A 15,393-nucleotide genomic window follows, 5' to 3' on the forward strand; every position below is an offset into this window, starting at 1 on the left:
TGGGACCCGTTTACTCCAGGACTGACTCTTCCCTTCTAAGTCCCCTGGCGATGCTGCTGTACAATTGCACTGCCAATAACTGTCAGGACATGGAGGAGGACATTGTCAAACCACCCAAATTCTTTTCTTGGATTTTTCCAATACCGAATTGAAGAACCCTGTGCCTTAGTCTGCTCTTTTCGCTCTCTTTAAGAACTTCCTGGTAGAGAACCGATTTGGCTTCCTGAGGCTGGGTCTGTGGTGGAAAGACTTGGTCTTGTGGTTAGAATTCACTTCCATGTAGGAGTGTTGATGCAGTGTTTTTTATTTTAGTAAGCAGAAGATATCATTCTGTCCAGAGGAACACCTGTTCTCCACACTTCCAACTGTCATTTCCTTCCTGCAGGCAGGAAGTAAAAAATTGAATATCTAAAATTGTTAGTAAGATCATTTGTAATCTCAAGGTTTGTTCATTGTTTTCAGTGGAGGGTTTGTGAAACAAAATGTACAAACTGCCAGGAAAGTTCTGGCATATCTGTGGCTTGTTTCCTGTGATCATATGGTGGTGATGTGCAAAAAGGCAGAAGCCGGTCGAGTGAAATTGCTCTGAGGATCAAGCTGGATCTTGGGAGAGCCCAGGGAGGAGGAGAAAGTGTGTCTCTGGGCCTCATTTACTGATTATTTACAATTTCAAAAAGTTGCTGATCCTCATAAGCAGGTGTTACCAAATTAATCACCTGAAGGAACTTAGTAAGCTCCTGACACCATATGCTATAAGCCATTGTCACCACTGCTAATAAGCGCTTGCAGACTGGACATACTAAATTTATAGTATAGGACAAAGTATAATTTCATCTGTTTGGCTATGATGTAATTTATGCAATTTTCTAAGAACAAAGTTGCTGGCAGAGTCGCTTTTGAAAACCTTTTAACTTAAGTAACTCTTCTTGAAATTAACAAAATGTGGAGAATGTCCTTCATTTTTAAAAAATAATTATGCTCCCTTGAAATGGTTTTCTATTATAATTACCCAGGTATAAAAAGAAAAAGAAAAAAAAATCAATACCTCCCATTCAACTCAATAACCATCACATAAACTGTGTACACAGCAAGCTAGGAATTACAAAAAGCAGTATTTAAGGAAAAGAAGTCACTTCATTTTTCACAATATTCCTCAAATTTTATTTTTTGAGAGACTCAACAATTTGAGTTGATCTTTCAAGTATTTCAACATAACAAATTTAAGCAAATAAATAAAACTTTTTTAAAAGGAGATACAGCCTTAATCAGTTAGCATGAATTCATCCCATAGTTTTCAAGGATGCTTTGGCCTAAATTCTCCAAATCTTCACTGTTAAGAGGTCGTTTGCATTTTTCTAATTTTTACTTACTTAAGTTAAAGAAACTTGAAATGACTCTAGGTAGTCTTGCCCAAACGCTCACAAAATGAGGCAACAATTACATAGAGGGAAATGAGGGGGGTTGTAAAAATGGTGGAATGAGACAGACATCATTACCCTGTGTACACGTGTGATTACACGAATGGTATGAATCTACATCATGTGCAACCATAGAAATGAAATGATGTACCCCATTTGTGTACAATGAATCAAAATGCAGTCTGTAAAAATAAAAAAATAATAATAATTATCCAGGTAATTTGGTCAACATAGATAAAACAGCTTAGCTTCACACGGGGTTTGCCTATGGGCAATGCTCCCTAATTCCACTGGGTGGTGCAGGTTTCGTGTGGTTTCAATCAGTTTTTGAGTTAATGTTCTAAAGACATTGTGGGTTTGGAACCTTCTAGCCTAAGCTTTACATTCTTAAAATGTAGGCTATAAAGGTGTACATAGTTTTGCAGAATATACTGTTTCTTCTAACACTCTACAAGTTTGGCTCATTAAGTTTTACAAACATTCAATGAGAGAAGTCAGAGCTTCTCTTCATCAAAAGTTGCCCAATGGCTTCCTGTCTCATTTAGAGTCAAAGTCGTGGGCTTTGCCATAATTTTCAAAAGCCCTACACCATCTATCCCTCATCTCCTTTCTAACTTAATTTTTTGTTACTGTCCCTCCTCCTTCCTTGCTCTCTTCAATATTCTTCAAACATACAAGGCATGAAGGTTTTGGACCTAGTTATTCTCTCAGAATGTAGAACTTTCCTTACAATATCCAAAAGGCAGCCACCTGACTTTCTTTAGGTCCCTTAAATAGCACTCTCTTAGTAAGACCACTGATCTAAAATGGCAACACCCCCCAGCCCATTGGTCTATCCTCTTACCTCATTTTTCTTCTTATCATTTAAAATAACGTCACATTTATCTTATTTCTTAATTACCTGTTTCCTGAACTAGAATATAAGTGAATTATCATCATCATCCTCCTCCTCCTCATCATCATCATCATTGTTTATAAGGTAAGTTTTTGGAGGACAAGAATTTTTTACCAACTTTGGTTTGTTATATACTCATTCCTAGACTAGTGCTTGGGGCATATTAAAATCTCAACAAATCTTTATTGAACAAGTAACTGAATGTCTTCCCAAATGAGCTGAGTGAAGTCTACACTTGTCACTGTGCTAATGCTGGGTTTCCCAGGCTTTACAGTCTAGCTGGACCCACAGCTAAATCAGCAAAGCCACAGTGCAAAACATATGCCCAGACTATGGTGAGAGTAAAGGGAAGAGGCTCTGATCAATCAGATAAAATTTAAAACAGGCACATTCTCTTGCTTACAAAACTAGTGTTAAAGAAAACAAAATTACAACCAAACCAGATTTTGTGTTGGGGAAACCCCCAAACCACCACTAGTTTCAAAAATTTGCTAAGAGGACTCTCGGGACTTAACCTATTGTCATAATCATGGCTATGATTTATTACAGCAAATGAACTTAAAACAAACTCTTCAAAGAGAGGAAGTACAGGGGGCGACACTAGCTCCCAAGGGTCTCCTCTCCCCATTGAGTCACATAGGCCACTGTTAACTACCCCAGCAACAAATCACAACAACACACATAAAATATTGCCAACAAGGAAGGCCCATTAGATGCTCAGTGCCCAGAGTTTTTTCTTGGGGCTTCTCATGCAAGACCTGTCTCTTCTGACGTGCTTCAAAATTCCAGAGTCCCAGAAGGAAAGCAGGTGTTCATCGTGAACCACACCATTCATACAAATCATTTAGGCACAGTAGACCATGTTGATTAGTTCTGGGAATGATAGAAACCCTTCCCAAATCCAAGTTCCCCAATGCCAACCGAGGACCACCCTTGTAAACGGGCTTTCTGAAGACAGCAGTACAGCCTGAGGATAACACCTTTCTGTCCACTTACTCATCCTTAGGCCCCAATACTACTCTTCTTCTGAATTACGTGTTCAATTCTGCACTGTTTTGTTAAAACTAGACCATGTAAATTAATGAAAATGTCACACATCCAAAAAAATACAGCTTAAAAACTGTCTATACATGTTTTTAAGAACTGTGCTTTCCCACTGTTTTTTGTTCCTATATTACTTAAGTGTGAACGAACCATTTCAAACAGCTAGTTCATCATAAAAAATACAGAAGAAAACAGACTGTAGTGGTTTAAATCACCACCACAGTGGCAGTGGCCCAGATATGCTTTCTATTTTTGACATCTATTTAGGATCTGACCTAGGTATCTAAATTTATCTATATGACTCTTCTCTGTAATGACAATAATACTTTAGATTTATATCACAGGGCTGGTATCAGACAGTTGGTAGATTAACTCAAACTAGGGGCAAATCTATTAATTTCAATAATTAAAAATTTCGAGTGATAGGACAATTCCAATTGCTTGTAGAATCCAGGCCTGCTGATGCTAAAGAATGTGTTGGCAAGTCTCTGACCAAGCCTGGGTGAACCCTGAACCTTACCACTGTGCTGGAAGAATGATTCTCTTGTTCTCTCTCTCTCTCTCTCTCTCACACGCCCCTTGACAGACCATCAGTCTCCCTTATCATCTTTTTTCTCTTTGAAGATTCCAGTGACTGCACTGCAAAAAATCCTGACCGGAAAATTTCCTTAGCAGACTCTATTCTGTATTTTGAAGAATAAGAGATCCTCAAGGAAAGCATATGGGATCCTTTAAATTTGTTCATATGTTCAAGAATATAATCTGTAAAATGGGTTCACTTTTCACAGCCTCTGGATATAATGGTGATAAGCAAACAATAGGCTCAATGGGTAGAGTGGGATAGGATTATGGGAAGACTTGAAATCCAGGCTGGAGTTTTAAATTGATCCTATGGGACAGAGCTTTGTAAGATAGGTTACCTAAGTGGGTTCTGGAGGGTCTCTGAAGCACCTGAAACTATATGCAAAACTGGCAGGAGCATTTTTCTGGGGAGAGGGTCCATGGTTCTCTTCAATTAATCAAGGGCGACTGTGACCTTAGAATTCTGTTTGTGAACCCTATACCAAGTGGGTAAGGAAACAGTTCGAAAGGAGAAGGGTGCGTAGTTATCCATGTTTCCCAAACCACTCTAACTTAAGGATCCCTTAGGATTCCAGTTAGATGACAGTTTCCAGTCCCGAGCCTATTAAATCAAAATCTTCAGGCAAATGCCTGGGAGTCTATATGTTACCACGTTTCTCTTTGATGTAGTTTGGAGAATTGAGACTTCAGCATCTTTAAAATCCATGCCAGATTAGACATTTTATAACTGCATGATTTTTATGGGCCTATTTCTAATTGGGGAAGGGCATGAAGTCCTCTCTATATCTTGAAAGCTGAAATGAAAACGGTACCTCAGAGAGTCACTTCTGATTCTGCCAGATGTAGAGCTCCGAAGTTCCCGGCATATAATTCTCTTCTCCAGAAAACTCAAACTGGACCTATTTTTAAAAAATCTTAATGCACATTCTGATTCGTTCCTTAGATCTATCATAGTAAATTAAGACGTGAAGGCAATAGCCACCCCCAGTTCAGCTTGTCACAAGATTATCAATATTATGTTCAATAATATGCTCTTCCTTCAGATTCTGCTGAGATATGTCGGTTGTAGTTCCTTTGATTTTGAAGCAAACCTAGAATATTCTACATATTAAGCAAATAAAAATTCTAAAAGTCAACGTTTTCCAGATGTCATGGTAAAATGATGAATGGGAAACTGCCTTATAACACTGAATTATTTTCCCAAATAACCTGTCTGGAGCCTAGATAATTTTTAGTTAGATGTCTATTTTAGATTTTTCAAGACTCAATCTCAGCAGCACCACCTACTGATAATTTAAATTCAGTACTTTATGTAAATCCTTAACAATGTACATATTAAACAATTAACTGGAAGATACGTAGAAAATATTTGGCTTTTCATAAATTAATGATCATGGTAATATAATTCCACATGATAACATAATCCTAAGTAAAAATATAATATAAAAAATTAATATTTTTGCAGGTGGCAAATCAAATTTCATTAAATGGCACTGCTCTGCTTTATTTTAAATGGTTCTCCAGCACGCTGGCTCTTGTCCATTTGCCTCCATCCCCGTCATTGCCCAGAATTCTTCCTTCATTCCATTTTCCAATTGGGCTCAACCAATGAAATGAACGGTAGGAGGTCTGAGACAGCAGGCAAAGCGGTGGTATTTATTTTCCTGTCCCTCTTTCCTACAGTTCTGTCAGCCTGTCTCTCCTCCATGGGTTCAGTTTTCACTGGATTCCAGACACTTGACACTTAGCACTTGCTCTATAGGCCTAGGGGTGGTGACACTTGTGGGTACCTCAACTTCCCTTGTCTGCTCCTTTAAGTAAATAGTTCTTTCATGAAAGTCTGAGTGTAATTCTGCTTCCTCCAGGGTCCTGACTCTTCACACTCAGACTGTATACTTGAAATGGAATTGATCAGTCATTCAACACTTATTAACTGAATACTATGAAAAAATTTTGCCTTCAGTGCAATGGTAGAGACAAAGAGGAAAAAGATTCTGGTATTCATATTATTAACACATATAAAGAGGATCTGGATTAAATAAAAACTTTTTTAAAAAATGATTAAATATAACTATTTTAACTTCTGTATACAATTTTCTTAATCTTAGGTACCAAATATGAAGGTTTGGTGGCCAATTATGTCATGGTTCCCTGTGAAGGTCTGACCTTCATTTATTACCATCAGATTGGAACCCTAAAGTTTATTACAAACAATCTTAAATGAGTTAAAAACCTGGGGCCAATTATTTAATCTATACCTAATGTATACTTTTACATTCTAATGAGTATTCTCACACACAAATGCTCACAATGGAGTCCTTCTCTGGCACATGCACAGACACACACACACAAAGAAAACAAAATTTTCCATGAGTGTCAAAATCCTGGAGAGCAGAGTGGGGACTGTTTCATTCTCCACTGTGGCTTACAGCATTCTCAGGACATTCTCATACAGTAGAGGGTGATTCAACTGTCCAGTGACAAGATGGAAGGCATCGCATGGTAAATTGGAGCACACACTTTAACCAGGTTTCAGTGATTCGAACATTCTAACTGGGTCATCCTGAGTAAATGACTATGTTGCCTCATGCTCCTCATGTGTGACATGAGGATGGGAATATCACTCTAGTTTGAGTTATTTGAAAAGCATTTATACTGGTGCCTGTCCCACAGCAGGAGCAATGTAAGTTACTGTTGAATATATCAAATTAAAGTGATGCTATTTTTTATATTACCTGGAAGTAATGTACCTCAAAGGAACCTTAAGAAATAAAATTCCCTCATTTTATGATAAAAATTGAGGGCCAGAAAAAGTGAATGCAATAAACCACTGAAAAGCCCTTGTCATCCAGATAACCTCATGCCTAAGATTTGCTTGTTGGTACAGCACACTTTAGAAATAGAGTAATATTATCTAATAAAACAAATAAAAAACATTATTACTCTTATAGAAAAACACATGGGCATGAAATTCATCTGGAAGAATAAGAAACCCAAAATAGCTAAAGCAATCCTTAGCAGGAAGAGTGAAACAGGGGGTATCGCAATACCAGAACTTCAACTATTCTACAAAGCAGTAGTAACAAAAATGGCATGGTATTGGCACCAACATAGACAGGTAGATCAATGGTACAGAATAGAAGACACAAACACAGACCCAAATAAATACAGTTTTCTCATACTAGACAAAGGTGCCAAAAATATGCAATGGAGAAAAGATAGCCTCTTCAACAAATGGTGCTGGGAGAATTGGAAATCCATATGCAACAGAATGAAATTAAACCCCTATCTCTCACCCTGCACAAAAATCAACTCACAATCGATCAAGGACCTTGAAATCAGACCAGAGACCTTGCATCTTATAGAAGAAAAAGTAGGTCCAAACCTTCAACTTGTTGGCTTAGGATCAGACTTCCTCAACAGGACTCCCATAGCACAAGAAATAAAAGCAAGAGTCAACAACTGGGATAGATTCAAACTAAATAGCTTTCTCTCAGCAAAGGAAACTATCAGCAATGCGAAGAGAGAGCCTACGGAGTGGGAGAATATCTTTGCCACTCATAATTCAAATAGAGCACTAATTTCCAGAATCTATAAAGAACTCAAAAAACTCTACACCAAGAATACAAATAACCCAATCAACAAATGGGCTAAGGAAATGAACAGACACTTCACAGAAGAAGATCTACAAGCAATCAACAAACATATGAAAAAATGTTCATCATCTCTAGTAATAAGAGAAATGCAAATCAAAACTACCCTAAGATTCCATCTCACCCCAATTAGAATGGCGATTATCAAGAATACAAGCAACAACAGGTGTTGGAGTGGATGTGGGGAAAAAGGTACACTCATACATTGCTGGTGGGGCTGCAAATTAGTGCAGCCACTCTGGAAAGCAGTGTGGAAATTCCTTAGAAAACTTGGAATGGAACACCATTTGACCCAGCTATCCCACTTCTCAGCCTATACCCAAAGGACTTAAAATCAGCATACTGCAGAGATACAGCCACATCAATGTTCACAGCTGCTCAATTCACAATAGCCAGATTGTGGAACCAACCTAGATGCCCTTCAATTGATGAATGGATAAAGAAACTGTGGCATATATATGTATATCATGGAATATTATTCAGCCATAAAGAATAATAAAATTATGGCATTTGCAGGCAAATGGATGCAGTTGGAGAATATCATGCTAAGTGAGATAAGCCAATCTCAAAAACCCAAAGGACGAATGATCTCAATGATAAGTGGATGATGACATATATAGGGTGTGGGAAGGGGGCAAGAATGGAGGAAGGAGGGACTGTTTAGAAGGATAAGGGGGGAGAGGGGGGAGAAAAAAATAACAGAATGAATAAAAAACTATTACCCTAGGTAAATGTATGATTACACAAATGGTATGCCTCTACTTCATGTACAAACAGAGAAACAAGATGTATCCCATTTATTGACAATAATAAAAAGAAAAAGAAAAACACATGGGCATGCAAATCTATTCTGGAAAAGGGTTAATCATGAATGATTGAATTCTGCTACACAATACATCCACCATTTCTTAACTTTATTATAATTACCTAACACAAAACTGTTGAGATCTATAAAGGGTCTTCTATTCTTCTTGCAAACTAAAAAGCTAACCTGTCATCATTCTCTGAATGCCCACAAAAGACACAAAAAACATGGTTCCAAAACAGAAGACTGTGTTACTCACAGCATTGTCAGAAGCCAGAACATCAGCATGTTTGTGTGCCAGTTCCCCAAGAACAGGGGATATACAAAGGTCAGGTGACACTTGGACCTGCAGTGGGCTGTGAAACAAGAGGAACACTGCACTTAGAGAACCCAAATAGTTTATATTGGCAAACCTGCCTGCTTTTTGCTCCAGAAAATAGTAACTGTATCTTCTTTTTTTATTTTTATTATTAGTTCTTAAAGACAGAATTTTGATTCATTGCACACAAATGGGGTACGGTTTTTCATTTCTATGCTTGTACATGTAGCTTCACCATTCACTAATCATACATGTACATAGGGTAATGATGTCTGTCTCATTCCACCAGCTTTCTATCCCCTCCCCCTCCTCCCTCTCATTTCCCTCTAAGTAATCTATAGTTCCTCATTCTTCTCTTACCCCCCCAACTCCCCCAGACCCATTTTGTATCATCATCCACTTATCAGGGAAAACATTTAGCCTTTGGTTTTTTTGGGATTGGCTTGTTTCACTTAGTATGATATTCTCCAATTCCATCCATTTATCTGCAAATGTCATAATTTTATTATTCTTTATGGCTGAATAATATTCCATTGTGTATATATACCACAGTTTCTTTATCCATTCTTCTATTGAAGGACATCTAAGTTGGTTCCACAATTTAGCTATTGTGAATTGAGCTGCTATAAACATTGAAGTGACTGCATTATTGTAATATCTTCTAGGATTGTAACCAACTTGCTCTAATTCCCATGAGACAGCTCAACCTTCAAAACTATGTTATACAAACATCTCTGAAAAGATAGTTTAGAAAAAGCACAGTCAGTGCCTCTGCTTGGAAGATGCAGAGAACTATGAAAAAAAAATAGGGAGAATTTATCTCCCAAAAATTGCTAGCCCACATTTCCATTTAATTTTTGACAAAATTTTCCATAAATACACCAATCCATCATTCTGATTAATATGAAAGAGGCTGGGACCAAATCTGTTAACACTGTCTCACATAACATTCAATCAAAACTACACCAATAATACTTCAAGAAGAAGGATAAGGCCAACTTTAACCATGCCCCATTGGTCTGGACCCAGCTATCTAATAAAACCCACAAACCACCAAAATTTACCTTCAAAAATCAGATGGACCTGAACTTTCTCAACATGATGCAGACTTACACAAGAAGTAAGTAATAATCACCAAGTTATTCTGTGACCATGAAAGCAAAACAAGAGCAGCAAAGCCACTCAACCCCAGAGTCACTCTCACCAGATTTCCCTTTTGCTAGACCTCCATAGTTCTCACTAGGCCTCGACCCTATTTCCCAGCCTATGTTTCCATTGCTGTATAAAACTTACCATGCAGTTAGTGGCTTAAAACAGAATACAGTTATGATCTCAGCCTCTGGGGGTAAGGAGGCTGGACCTCTTCAGTGTGTGATTATGATGTTAGCCAGGACTGAGTCCTCATCTGAAGGCTCCACTTGGCAAGAGCTTCCAAGCTCAGTCTGCTAACAAGATGGAATCTTATGTGACAAAATGTAATCACTGGAGTGACATCCTGTCACCTTTTCCTGTAGTCTGCTGGTTATCAGCAAGTCAACATCCTGCTCACACTCAAAGGAAAGGGCTTAAAGAAAGGTACAAACATCATGAGGAAGGTGTCATGAGGACCTGCTGCAGAGGCCGTCTGCCACAGGTCACACACATTTTTTAAGACTTCAGTCAGGTCCTCGAAGGCCTAGATCAGTAGTAACAGAAATATGATGAGGGCTTGGGGTGCAGATCAGTGATTGAGGGCTTGCCTAGCATGCTCAAGGCGCCGAGTTAGATACCAAGCACTGAAAAAAAAAAAAAAAAAGCCACAATGTAAATTTTCTATTGGCCGTGTTAGAACTTAACAAGTGTACAGACTGCAGTACTACTTTATGTGATGGGGAGGTCATGGTGAAACGGTTCCACCAAAACAACAAAGTAGTCTACACCGCTCTTTTTCAATTTTAAACTCAAATGAAGGTTTAAGATTCAGTTACACAAGTGCACTAAAACATTATAGGTGTCCAAAGATAGGAAGGGGCAGAACAGCCTGAGAGCCACCTTTCCTTCAAGCATGAGTCAAAGCTTCAAATATTGCCAGGAGTCAGGTAAAAATGAAGTGAGAAGACAGTCTCCTTGACCAACTTTAGTCAGACTTTCCAAACCCTCTTTTCCTTGAGGCTTTGACCTTGGCCATATCTTTGCCAGGCCTGCAACGCCCAGTTCTAATAAGAATCTTAGCAAGCCGTGTATATAGTCCCACCCCTGCTTGGTATCTCAGAATCCTCATCCCCTGCTCTTTAAGGCTGATCCCCTTGGCCTGTCCTCACTTAGAATCTTCCCTATTTCTTGATGTCTCCTCTTAAGGTTTTTCACCCAGTGAATGCCTGCCCCTTCCTCTTCTCGGCTGTAAACCTCCCACTATCTGCTATACTCCACAAAGCCCATTCTGTACTGAGGTCTCTTTCCCCTACCTCAATAGTTTCTGAAAAAACAAAACAAAAAAAAAACCCTCTTTCACTTCAACTAGTCTCCAGCACTGGTCTTCTTTATCAATTTGGGAGGATGAAAACTTCTTAGAGGGCTAAGGGGAAAATTGGAGACAGCATGTTTGCTCTGGGAATGTAGAACTTAATGTTGTCAGATCACCTGATGTTTTCAAGAAGCCAAAATCTATTTTCATAGGAAATGACCTAGTCATAATATTTTCTGTTTATTTGCTAGTATTAATTCTGTCCAGGCCAAACTGGATCTGGCTATTGGTTTCTAACCTCTGTTTTAACAAGTCTATCTTTTTAGATTTTTTGCCCTTTCTTTCTTTTTTTTTTTTTTCCTTTGTGGTACTGGGGAATGAACCCTGGGCATAAAACCATGATACATTTACAATGCAAATTAATGAAACCATTTTGTCACATAATAGCCACCATTTATAAAAATTGACTTGCTGATTATCAAGAATACTAGCAACAATAAATGTTGGCAAGGATGTGGGGGGAAAGGTACACTCATACACTGCTATTGGGGCTGCAACTTGGTGCAGCCACTCTGGAAAGCAGTATGGAGACTCATTAGAAAACTTGGAATGGAACCACCATTTGACCCAGCTATCCCACTCCTTGGACTATACCCAAAGGACTTAAAATCAGCATACTAAGTGACACAGCTACATCAATGTTTACAGCAACTTAATTCACAAGAGCTAAACTATGAAACCAACCTAGGTGCCCTTCAAAAGATGAATGGATAAAGAAAACATGGTACATATACACAATGGAAATTACTCAGTCTTAAACAACACTGAAATTACAGCATTTGCTGGTAAATGGATGGAGTTGGAGAATATTATGCTAAATGAAATAAGCCAAACCCAAAGAACCAAACGACAAATGTTTTCTCTGATATGTGGCTGCTAATTCACAATAGTGAGGGACTAGGAAAGAGCAGAGTTACTTTGGGTTGGACAGAGGGGAGTGATGGAAGAGGAGGGGATATGGGGGTAGGAAGGATAGTAGAATGAATCAGACATTACTACCCTATGTGCATATAAGATTACATGACTGGTGTAACTCTACATCATGCACAACCAGAAGAATGAGAAGTCATACTCTATTTATGTGTGATGTGTCAAAATGTATTCTATCATATATAACTAATTAGAATTAAAAAAGAAATTAATTTGCTGTTTGAAGCCTCTCTGATAAATTTTAAGTTAACGACCTACATTTTTTTTAGTAAACATCAATAGGAATAATACTAAACTATGATGATGTAAAATATATGGTATATTAAAATATAAAAATATATAAATTATATAGTTTAATCACATTATCATATCAATTATATATGTATTACATATGTACAAACTATACTGTGTCCTGCATAACATTCATGTACACAGTTACATATACACATACACTATATGTACTAGATAATACTTGTGTTAGTCAGCTTTTTTGCTGCTGTGACTAAAGGACCTGACCAGAACAATTCTGGGGGATGAAAAATTTATTTGGGGACTCACAGTTTCAGAGGTCTCAGTCCATAGACGGCTGGCTCCATTTTCTGGGGTTCCAGGTGAGGCTGAACATCATGGCACAAGAGTGTGGCAGAGGAAAGAGGTTCGCATTGATCAGGAAGCAGAATGACTCAACTCACCAGATACAAATACGCCCCAAGGTCATGCCCACCTCTTCCAGTTACCACTCAGTTAATCCCATCAGGGGATTAATTCACTGATTGGGATAAGGCTCTATGAACTTTCTTGCATTGTCTCACATGTGAGCTTTTGGAGGACATCTCACATCCAAACCATAACAATACTATGCGTGATATCAGGATACTTAACATACGTTAAAAAAAAAAAATCAACACATTTAGAAAACCAAAACTACAAATAAAGATGATTTACATTATCCAGGATGAGGACTGGATCCAGAAAAACAATGATTTCACATCTTAAAGACAACATAGTACCCATGTCCACCTCCAGGGTGCATTATCATGTGCCTTTGAATAGTCAAGGGAAAAATGAAGGTATACCCATTTTCCAAGCACTCAGTGTTTTTCTCAAAAGTTCTTCCATGTCTTTGTATGGCTCTGGAACAACTGCAGGTCTTATCACATTTATTAGATATATAAGGCTTTTATCCAATTGTGAATCCCTCATTCTTTTTCAAAGAGGACTGGAAAATTTTAAGTATGAGAAGATTTCTTAGTCATCAGGCTTTACTCAAATGAGTCCTTTCGTGTCTTTGAAGGAAACTGGGAAAAACTGAATATTTTCTCACGTTCTGTACTTACAGGGATTGCCCTGCATGAGTTCTTTCATGTACCTGAAGTGGTATAGCTTGGGCTTGGAATGTCCCCTAAAAGCTCATGTGCTGAAGGCTTGGTCACCATCTGCTCGTATAATAGAAGGTGATGGAGATTTTAGGAGAAAGAGTCTGATTATCCCTCTGGGGATAGGACCCTGAAGGGTGTATCTGGTTGGGGGCCCATTCCTCCCTCATCCCACCTGTTTCCCAGGAGCAATGAGAAAATCAGCTCTCCACTGTCCCTCCATCATACTGTTCTAAGTCACCTGAGGCTTAAAGCAATGGAGCTACAGATGGACAGGAATGTTCCAAAACTGTGAGCCAAAATAAATTTTTCCTCCGTTTTTTTTTTTTTTTTTTTTTTTTTACATATTTTGAAACTGTAACAGGAAGCTAATCCACAAAAAGGAATGGAACATTTAAAGTCTTTACATTTTTTACTTGCATCAGGTGTTTTATCAGCATGCATCTTTTTGTCTTTCAAAGAAACTGGGAAAATTGTATGCTTTCCCACATTCCTCACATTCACAGGGTTTCTTTCCACTAAGACAACTTTCATGTATAGAAAGGAAAAAGAAACATACACTCAAGAGGTTCTTTTCCAGTATAAGGGAAAAGTTTTTGAAGATAACTGAGAACACTCACATTTACTGTATTTAAAAAAAAAAACCAATACTTTTTCTGGATTATGTCATTGAGGTGACTGGAAATAAGGAATGCATGCCACCCTTTTGTATTCAAAAAGCTTTTCTCCAGTACACCTTTCAATTTCTACAGAGAGCTGTAATACCAAGGTATCTCCAATTACCTTCATTAATAAGAGCTTCTCTCCAGTATGAATTGTCTGATGTTGACTATAAGGGAAGGCTTTACCACAGTGTTTACATTCATAGGGCTTCTCTTCAGTATGAGTTCATTCATATATTTGGAGATAAGTAGACTACTGAAGGTTTTATCAATCTGTTTGCATTCATAAACTTCTATTCAGAATAAGTTCATTTAGGTTGTCTAATCAAATTGAAGATGGTGAAGGCTTTACCACATTGTTTACATGCACAGGGTCTCTCTCTAGTATGAGTTTTTTCACATATTTGAAAAAAACAATGACAAGTGAAGGCTTTCCCACATTGTTTATATCCATAGGGTTTCTCTCCAGTATGAGTTCTTTCATAATTTTTGATGGCAAGCAAAATAAGAAAGCTTTCCTACATTGTTTACATTCATGAGGTTTTGCTCCAAGATGAGATATTCTAATATTTTAAACTATGTGAGGCTTTGCCACAGAGTTTACATTCATAGGACTTTACTCCAGTATGAGTTTTTTCATGCTCGTGAAGGTAAGCAGGAGAGGCTTTCTCACATTGTTTACCTTCATAAGACTTCTCTGCTGTATGAGTGTGTTCATATCTATGAAGGTAAGCAGAACTAGTGAAGATTTTACCATATTGTATATATGCATGTGGCTTCTCCCCAGTATGACTACACGTATGTTTTGGAATAGAACTGAAAAAACTGAAGATTTTTTCCCACTTAAGCATTTATTAGGTCCATTTGCAGTGTGCATGATCATTTATGTTTGAGTACTTGTAAAAGAATGAATTTCTGGGCTTCTCATATTTTCCACTTTCATGTGGTTTGCTTCTCTATGTACCTTAGATTTTTCCCCAGGATTTTTGTTCTGATCTTCAATGTTTTGTCTTCCCATGTTTCCTATAGCTGGTTTCTGAAGACTTCCTGTATTGCATCTACATAAAGATTCTACTGGGAAGGATCCAGTAAAGCCCACTCTTCCTGGATGAAGTTCACTGCCACATCTTCAAAGGCCAATGAGTTCTTAAATATCTCACATATGTATAGTGAAGGCTGCAGCTCTGCATGGCTCAAGTTGACAGG

Source organism: Sciurus vulgaris, assembly GCF_902686455.1.
Source record: "Sciurus vulgaris genome assembly, chromosome: 12".
Lineage (NCBI taxonomy): Eukaryota > Metazoa > Chordata > Mammalia > Rodentia > Sciuridae > Sciurus > Sciurus vulgaris.